This window comes from Culex pipiens, chromosome 3 (assembly GCF_016801865.2).
Source record: "Culex pipiens pallens isolate TS chromosome 3, TS_CPP_V2, whole genome shotgun sequence".
In the NCBI taxonomy this organism is placed as follows: Eukaryota; Metazoa; Arthropoda; class Insecta; order Diptera; family Culicidae; genus Culex; species Culex pipiens.
Window position 1 is genome coordinate 129,017,902 of NC_068939.1, and position 10,678 is coordinate 129,028,579.

A 10,678-nucleotide genomic window follows, 5' to 3' on the forward strand; every position below is an offset into this window, starting at 1 on the left:
GTTAACGGTGCACATCAACGATTGCTTTTGGATTACTGTTACTCAAATTTTAGTATTTTGAAAACTACGAAAACTTTAGATGTAATTATGTATTAATCCCCAAAATTAATGTATACTAAATGTTTACAACAAACTTTGACTTTTTTTTACAGCCAAATTTTGTGTAGGTTTGGGTCCGTATGTACAATTTTGGAAAAAGAAGATAACTACTTCCATGGTAGCTGTGCACACTTAAAATTAATTGTTTTTCAACAATTCCTGTTATGAGCAATTCTCTACGAAATCGGTCTTTTTTCTTCAATTTAAATTTTTGTATTTTTTAATCCGACTTAAACTCTTTTGGTGTCTTCGGTATGCCCAAAGAAGCCATTTTGCATCATTAGTTTGTCCATATAATTTTCCATACAAATTTGGCAGCTGTCCATACAAAAATGATGTATGAAAATTCAAAAATCTGTATCTTTTGAAGGAATTTTTTGATCGATTTGGTGTCTTCGGCAAAGTTGTAGGTATGGATACGGACTACACTGGAAAAAAATAATACACGGTAAAAAAAATTTGGTGATTTTTTTATTTAACTTTTTATCACTAAAACTTGATTTGCAAAAAAACACTATTTTTATTTTTTTTATTTTTTGATATGTTTTAGAGGAGATAAAATGCCAACTTTTCAGAAAATTCCAGGTTGTGCAAAAAATCATTGACCGAGTTATGATTTTTTTAATCAATACTGATTTTTTCAAAAAATCGAAATTTTGGTCGCAAAATTTTTCTATTTCAATTTTTGATGTAAAATCTAATTTGCAATCAAAAAGTACTTTACTGAAATTTTGATAAAGTGCACCGTTTTCAAGTTAAATCCATATTTAGGTGACTTTTTTGAAAATAGTCGAAGTTTTAAATTTTTTTAAATAAGTGCACATGTTTGCCCACTTTAAAAAAAATATTTTTGAAGAGCTGAGAAAATTTTCTATATTTTGCTTTTTCGGACTTTTTTGATACGACCTTTAGTTGCTGAGATATTGCAATGCAAAGGTTTAAAAACAGGAAAATTGATGTTTTTTAAGTCCCACCCAAACAGACCACCATTTTTCAATGTCGATATCTCAGCAACTAATCGTCCGATTTACAATGTTAAAATATGAAATATTTGGGAAATTTTCCGATCTATTCGAAAACAATATTTTCAAAATTTTCAAATCAAGACTAACATTTTAAAAGGACGTAATATGGAATGTTTGGCCCTTTTGAAATGTTAGTCTTGATTTGAAAATTTTGAAAATATTGTTTTCATATTTTAACATTGAAAATCGGAACATTAGTTGCTGAGATATCGACATTGAAAAATGGTGGGCTGTTTGGGTGAGACTTAGAAAACATCAATTTTCCTGTTTTTAAACCTTTGAATTGCAATATCTCAGCAACTAAAGGTCGTATCAACAAAGTCCGAAAAAGCAAAATATAGAAAATTTTCTCAGTTTTTCAAAAATATTTTTTTTTAAAGTGGGCAAACATGTGCACTAATTTAAAAAAATGAAAAACTTCGACTATTTTCAAAAAAGTCACCTAAATATGGATTTAACTTGAAAACGGTGCACTTTATCAAAATTTCAGTAAAGTACTTTTTGATTGCAAATTTGATTTTACATCGAAAAATGAAATTGAAAAATTTTTGCGACCAAAATTTCGATTTTTTGAAAAAATCAGTATTGATTAGAAAATTCATGACCATTCTGGAAATTTCTGAAAAGTTGGCATTTTATGTCCTCTAAAACATACCAAAAGAAAAAAAAAAATTAAAAATAGTGTTTTTTTGCAAATTAAGTTTTAGTGATAAAAAGTTAAATAAAAAAATCACCAATTTTTTTTACCGTTTATCATTTGTTTTTCCAGTGTAGTCCGTAATCATACCTACAACTTTGCCGAAGACACCAAATCGATAAAAAAATTCCTTCAAAAGATACAGATTTTTGAATTTTCATACATCATTTTTGTATGGACAGCTGCCAAATTTGTATGGAAAATTATATGGACAAACTAATGATGCAAAATGGCTTCTTTGGGCATACCGAAGACACCAAAAAAGTTTCAGTCGGATTAAAAAATACAAAAAAATCGAATTACCGAAATCCTAGAGAACTGCTCTTATTGTTTCATCAGCCCATTCACCCCCGCAGATTCCAACAACTAGTCCAAGGCGACAGCAATCGTCGTCAAAACGCCAAAATCTCGTGTCCATACACCACCTCCGCCTCATATATCGTATCGCCCCGACGCATATTAACGATCCCTATCAGCGGGCTTCAGCTGATATCGATCTACAACAACAAGAGCGCCTTTTTGAAAATTTATATTCTCTTTCGCATAGCGCACCAACTCTCAGCTCGCCGACTGGCTCTTTCAATCTCTGAGCTGTCTGATGTGGTCAACACAAAAACATACACACACATAAAATCAGTTTCTTTCTCCCATTAATTTCCCCACTGGCACATTCCAAAAACAGCCTTCGCTAAAAAGACAGTGCTGTCAGATTGCACCCAACTTGGGGATTGTTTTAAATGTTTGTGGAATTTGTAAACAAAAACACACGTAACACACTTTATGTCATTTAACTGTAAGTTATGGAGCTTTTGTTACATTTTTAAAGTGCTTATGTAAACAAATTCCATAAAAGGGTTGCTAGATCATCGAACTTTAAAATAAATGCAAATTCTTAGTGCGTAACACTTAATAAAATAAGTTTTGTTAATAAGTTTTATAGCCTTTACACCGTGAAAAGGCAAATCGTTTGCAAAAAATCGCACATAATTCCGGTTATGCTTTCGAATCTCTTACCAGGGTTGCCAAATGTTCATCTTTTTGTTTTAATTAAAAAAACTTATTAAACTATGTACGATAAGAATAATGTTTTAAGTGCTTAAAACATCTGACAGGGTTGCCAGATTTTCAATAATTAGAGTACATTACTATGATATTTCAATTCTAATAGTTTATAGAAAAGTCCTCATTTTTTAAAGATCACAAATTTTATCATCAAATTTCCATTTTGGGTGCCACCATTTGGGATTACACGTTGCTCAATGGACCACTTCCAGCAGGGCGCACTCGAAAGCTTATCGGCTTAATTCGCAATTTCAATTTGCACATTCCAGTCTATAATGTGGGTCCATTTATCAGGGTTCAGTTGTACGAGTACGAGAGCGCGGTGGCCGTATGAATGTGCAAAACCTGTGGGCTTCCCCAGATAAAAACACGCACCACTGAAAGAAGGTGCAATATCCATTCCGGGGGGTGACCATCTAAGAGCCTCGTCGCGATGACGGTTGGAGCGCAGTGTGGGCAAACCTCCCCCCGGGCTCGAAATAATCGGGTGGAAATCGCCCGCCATCATAATAACAATTTTACAATAATGCAATCTCTAATGCATTCTGCACTGAGGGGCAGTGAGTGAGATTTGTTTGGACGCGGGGAAACGACCTCCAGCAGGGATTGAATGGTTTAAGTGCGCAACGAGTAAGTCACACTAAGCTGGCAAACCGAGCCATTCGTTCCAGATCTGTCACTGGGATAAGGATCGTAAAGGGCGCGAAATAAAACGCAACGGGCTTGGTGTGTGTGTGTGTGTGTGTGAGCGAACGCGAAATTTATTGATAAAGATTCAAATCAAAATATATTGCCATTATTATTGCCTTAAATATGCGCATATAATTTAACGATGCGAATGCTGCAGGTTAGGAATTGTGAAGCCTTTTTAAGCTTTTCAATTCTAGTTGAAATTATCTTAAACGATTTAAGCCTACATTTTTGAATTCGATACTCGGTTGAAAAAATACTTCAATTTCACTTGTTCTTCAAATGTTTTGAAGGATTAAAATTTGAACTCTTCGAAAATTAAAATTTATTTCGGAATGGTTAAAAACGACGAAAAAACGAAACGAAACTATTGGCACTACGCCCCCCGGGGCATGGCCTTCCTCTAACGTGGGATTTCTGCTCCAGCGCCTCTGACGAGACAGGAGAAACCGGGACCGACGTTTTACTTCACCATCCGATAGAAGCTCAGTGGATAAGGCGGGAATCGAACCCGCGTCTCATAGCATCATCGGGATCGGCAGCCGAAGCCGCTACCCCTGCGCCACGAGACCCACTCTTAAAAACGACACGATGGCCTAATTCCGAGCTATGGCTATAAAACATCATACCGTAAACTGGGGTCAATCGGGACACATGGGGCGAATTGGGACAGCATTTTTAACCATGTTCAAGCACAATATTTTGATTTTTCTGGTTGGTTTCGGTTAGAACAGACTCAGGCCAACAAAATGTGTAAATCCATTTCCAAATTTAAAAGCTTTAAGTGCTCTAAAAACTGCTGTCCCTATTCAGACTGTAGTCCCGATTCACCCCATATTACGGTACATTGATTTTACAAAATGATTTTTATTGTGTTCTGTAGTTTTTTTTTTCCAAAAAATCAAAATCAAAAAATAAAGTAGTTTTTTTCCAATGCTTTCTGAATCTCATCCGTAATATTATACTTGAATATTGACAAAATTTAAAACAGGCAAGGAAAGATATGAAAAAATCTAATTTTTGAAGGAAAGGGTTTTTTTTAAACTTGACTTTACTTTACCTTTACTTTACCTTTACTTAACCTTTACTTTACCTTTACTTTACCTTTACTTTATCTTTACTTTACCTTTACTTTACCTTTACTTTACCTTTACTTTACCTTTACTTTACCTGTACTTTACCTTTACTTTACCTTTACTTTACCTTTACTTTACCTTTACTTTACCTTTACTTTACCTTTACTTTACCTTTACTTTACCTTTACTTTACCTTTACTTTACCTTTACTTTACCTTTACTTTACCTTTACTTTACCTTTACTTTATCTTTACTTTACCTATACTTTACCTTTACTTTACCTTTACTTTACCTTTACTTTACCTTTACTTTACCTTTACTTTACCTTTACTTTACCTTTACTTTACCTTTACTTTACCTTTACTTTACATTTACTTTACATTTACCTTACCTTTACTTTACCTTTACTTTACCTTTACTTTACCTTTACTTTACCTTTACTTTACCTTTACTTTACCTTTACTTTACCTTTACTTTATCTTCACTTTACCTTTACTTTACATTTACTTTACCTTTACTTACCTTTACTTTACCTTTACTTTACCTTTACTTTACCTTTACTTTACCTTTACTTTACCTTTACTTTACATTTACCTTACCTTTACTTTACCTTTACTTTACCTTTACTTTACCTTTACTTTACCTTTACTTTACCTTTACTTTACCTTTACTTTACCTTTACTTTACCTTTACTTTACCTTTACTTTACCTTTACTTTACCTTTACTTTACCTTTACTTTACCTTTACTTTACCTTTACTTTACCTTTACTTTACCTTTACTTTACCTTTACTTTACCTTTACTTTACCTTTACTTTACCTTTACTTTACCTTTACTTTACCTTTACTTTACCTTTACTTTACCTTTACTTTACCTTTACTTTACCTTTACTTTACCTTTACTTTACCTTTACTTTACCTTTACTTTACCTTTACTTTACCTTTACTTTACCTTTACTTTACCTTTACTTTACCTTTACTTTACCTTTACTTTACCTTTACTTTACCTTTACTTTACCTTTACTTTACCTTTACTTTACCTTTACTTTACCTATACTTTACCTTTACTTTACCTTTACTTTACCTTTACTTTACCTTTACTTTACCTTTACTTTACCTTTACTTTACCTTTACTTTACCTTTACTTTACCTTTACTTTACCTTTACTTTACCTTTACTTTACCTTTACTTTACCTTTACTTTACATTTACTTTACCTTTACTTACCTTTACTTTACCTTTACTTTACCTTTACTTTACCTTTACTTTACCTTTACTTTACATTTACCTTACCTTTACTTTACCTTTACTTTACCTTTACTTTACCTTTACTTTACCTTTACTTTACCTTAACTTTACTTTACTTTACCTTTACTTTACCTTTACTTTACCTTTACTTTACCTTTACTTTACCTTTACTTTACCTTTACTTTACCTTTACTTTACCTTTACTTTACCTTTACTTTAACTTTACTTTACCTTTACTTTACCTTTACTTTACCTTTACTTTACCTTTACTTTACCTTTACTTTACCTTTACTTTACCTTTACTTTACCTTTACTATACCAATAACAGTAACAGTAGAGTCCAAAAAGCTTATAAAAATGTTTGGCCCTTTGATTTTGAAATTTTGAAAATATTTGTACATACTCGATTGAAAAACAAAGATTTATTTTTGCAATTCCGTCGTGAAACTACTTACTTTTCCTGTCATTCTTGAACGACGAAATAGCCTACTTTTCTGTACCAAAAATAACAGAATCGAATAGCAACACTTTTCAAAATAAATGCTGAAAAGTTCTACTTTTCAGCACTGAAATGGGTGCTGAAAAGTTGAACTTTTCAGCACTTGTTTCGAAAAGTAACACTTTTCAACATTTTTTTGATTTAAACGATTTATTGTCAAAATACATGAAAATTCGACTTAAAATTTCACTCAATGGGTGTTTTCGAAATTGCAAAAAATGTATGGAACTCGTTGCAAAACTTGATTTTTCAACACTCGTCGTATTTATCCAACTCGGTGAACCTCGTTGGATAAATGTACGACTCGTGCTGAAAAAATGCTCTTTTTGCAACTTGTTGCATAAACTACTATTTTTCTATTTTCAACAGGTTTTTGCGAGTTTTTTTGCGAGCTTTGACCGAGTTATAAATTTTTGGATCAGTATACTAATATTTAAAAAAATCGAAATATTGATCGCAAATATTTTCAACATAATTTTTTTATGTGAAATCAAATTTGTAATCATAAAGTACTTTAGTGAAATTTTGGTAAAATACACCGTTTTCAAGTCATAGCCATAACTTTTCTGAAAATAGTCACAGTTATTCATTTTTTTTTTAAATTAGAGCCCATGTTTGCCCACTTAAAAAATATTTTTGGAAAACTGAGAAAACTCTCTGTATTTTTCTTTTTAGAACTTTGTTGATACGACCCTAAGTTGCTGAGTTGCCATGCAAAGATTTAAAAACAGGAAAATTGATGTTTTCTATGTCTTCTTCCCCAAGGGGTCACCGGTAACTGGTTCCAGATTGGCCAGGATGGGTCAACAAACAGCGGCATGACCGTAGATTGACATATCTTTCAATTTCATGAAGTTTGATGCGTCGGATGATAGGGTTTCTCTCACATTCCTGGAATGTCCCCAAGGGGCCACCGGGAACCAGTTCCAGAATGGCCAAAATGGATCAGCGAACAACGGCATGACCGTAGATTGACATATCTTTCAATTTCATGAAGTTTGATGCGTCGGATGATAGGGTTTCTCTCACATTCCTGGAATGTCCCCAAGGGGCCACCGGGAACCAGTTCCAGAATGGCCAGAATGGATCAGCGAACAACGGCATGACCGTAGATTGACATATCTTTCAATTTCATGAAGTTTGATGCGTCGGATGATAGGGTTTCTCTCACATTCCTGGAATGTCCCCAAGGGGCCACCGGGAACCAGTTCCAGAATGGCCAGAATGGATCAGCGAACAACGGCATGACCGTAGATTGACATATCTTTCAATTTCATGAAGTTTGATGCGTCGGATGATAGGGATTTTCTCATATTCCGGAAGTGTCCCCAAGGCTCCACCGGTAACCGGCTCCAGATTGGCCAGGATGGCTCAGCGAACAACGGCATTACCAAAGATGGACATATCTTTCAATCTCATGAAGTTTGATATGCAACATGATGGGTTTTCAACAAAAAAAATCAAGTTGGCCGTTCATCGGGTACCCGGGAACCGATTCCAGGTTACCCGGAAGTGGCCACTAACACTCCCGAGTGGTTCTGGCAATCGTGTATTGTGTTTTAGTATGTTTTATGGATCAATTTCAACTATCATGAGCGTATTGGTATCACATATACGTGAAAAACAGTAAAATATGAATTTTTCGGATGTTCCGGATTTCCGGAACCGGTAGGTCACCTGGCCCTGATATTAATATTTGTAGTCAAAGTACAGGTATATACCTGTCGAATGCAACCCAGAGCATCCTGATTGGTTGAAAGTTGCCGGAGAAACAGGTCGTTAAAGTTGGGGTCTCAAAAAAGCCTTTTTTCGGTTGTAGCCGATTCCCGGTGGCCACAGTGACCAAATCCGGTTTTCCGGACGTTCAATACTTTTATTTGTGACAAAAAGAACCGGAATCGGTCAAAAACTGGGGTCGAAAAGGAGTGATTTTTTTTTAATGCCAAGGGAAGGTTAAGTATGCATGATTATTACTTATTTATTTAAAAGTCCAGATTGTTTTTTTTTCAGCTAAACTACTTGAAATTTAACAAGATGAATAAAAATTTCATAAAATAACAAATATCAAATACATTCTATTAATGGGGCATAAATTCATAGAATCGCCAAACTGTACACAAACTCTACTGAATGAAAACATCGAACTCCACACTCGTGTTGACCCTTATCGATATCCATCACATCAAATTTGCATTTAACATTCGAGAAAAACTTTGGTGCGTCCGTGTCACAGATTGTATCGCACCAAAAGGGGGAAAAATATCCCAGGAAAAGTGACAAACGTCCGAAGGTCTTCGTCCCAGGGACGACGCGCATCTTGTCTAAACGAGTGATCATCGCTCAATCACCACGAGACTTGGATCTTTGCAGCGTGAGTCTTAAAAAAAACGTCCATAAAGTCCCCTGAGAAAGTTCATAATTTTCGCACGCTGCTTCTCAGCGGTTGGATTGGCGGTTTCGATTCTTGGAAATCTTTCATCTAGTTCAGCCAGACATCATCATCTATCTGTGACTATTTTTTCCCCGACTGGGGCCATTTTTATGTCCAACTGGCGTTGCGGTTTATCACGTACCGGTCGCCTTGGGGAGGTTTCCCACGGTCTTCGGATTCCGACCAAACAATAAGTTCTGCTAAAAGGTTAAATCTTGCCTGAAGAAGAAGAAGAAAAAAAAATCATCTTTGTTATCATCAATCGTTGAGGAAGATGCAAATGTGCTCCGAAAGGCGTCTTCTTTTGATAGCTTCATTTGTTCCAGCTTCAGCCTAGAGGCAATTCCCGCTGATGACCCCTAGCTGCCGCCATCGGACACAGGTGCCGGTAATTAAGGGTAAATGATGGCGATAGCGGGCTGCCATTAGCTTAGTGGATCTGCTCCGCGATGGCTGGTTTTGGCCGCCCCCGAAACGGTTTCCTGGTGGGATTGTGATTTGTTGGAATTTGTTTTTGAATATGGCGATTCCAAAAATGTGTGTGAATGGTGGTGTTTTATCAAAAAATAAATGAGGTACCGTAAAACGGGGTGACTTTGATAGCCGGGGTGACTTTGATAGGTTTGCGATTTTTCCGCAAAATGAAGAGTACAATTAAAATACGTAAGGAATGGTTTAGAAACATACTGACCGTGATAGAGAAGTGTTCAAAGTACCTCAAGAAGAACTTTTCATAAAATGTTGACAAGTTTAAAAAGTTAGTTAACTATAGTTAAGAAAATGTTGATGAAAGTCATTATTTTAAACTTCTCTAAGTGTCATGATTTTCTCAAAGAACATGATTTTTAATCGGAAAACAGAATGCATTTTCGGATTCTTTGGACAATTTTCCACTAGGAGAAGGTTAAAAAAGTTTGTTAATAATAAATAATATGTATTTTTGAAACATAATTTTAAAAAAATCACCAAATTTATAGGCAATTTCAGTATAACAAATTTCATGTAAAATGTGAAAACTTGTGATTCGTGCTTCGAATTCAGTATAAAATGCAATATAAATCGATAATTTTACAAACAAAACTAGTTTTAACAAATTTCAGGCAAAATTCCGACTTTTTAACAATTTTACCTAAATTTTATATGTATTTTGTTGAAAAAGCTTATAAACTTAGTTAACTTAACAAAACATTGATTTTTTTCTTACAAACTATATCAGCTACTTTAGTGATGGTACATTTAACGTAAAAATAAAGTTTGAACATCTTAAATATGATTTTAACAAGAAAAACTATGACTATCAAAGTCACCCCGGAATTAAAACTAAGAATTTTTAACGTAACTATTTTTCTAAACACTATTGAAAAAACTTTTTTTCCAAAATTGTGCATGGACTTTGTGTGGCCTACCCCAGTACATGTTTAAAAAATAATAATATTGAGAAAACCCTTACCTGTTGGAAAATATTCTAAAAACAAATTGAAATCCTATCAAAGTCACCCCGGTTTACGGTAATTAGTGCCCAATATTGGGAGGTGAAAATATAAACAACTCTAATGCTATTTAGAAAATAAAAAGTATTGAAATGTTTAGCCTATTATGAAAACTAAAGATAATAATGATTAGATAAAATGTATTTTGGCAATTATAACAATTATTCTGGATTATTTGAACGAAATGCGAAAAAAAAAATATTGTTGGCCCAATTAGGTTCGTTAAATACAACATACTTTACTTACTTTACTTTTATTGTCGGACAACCACCGCACTATGGACGGTTTCAAGCAGGTGGTCAAAAATCCAAATCGTTAGTTTCAGTATTAAGTGCATTATTTTCATCACGTAGATGGATCAGG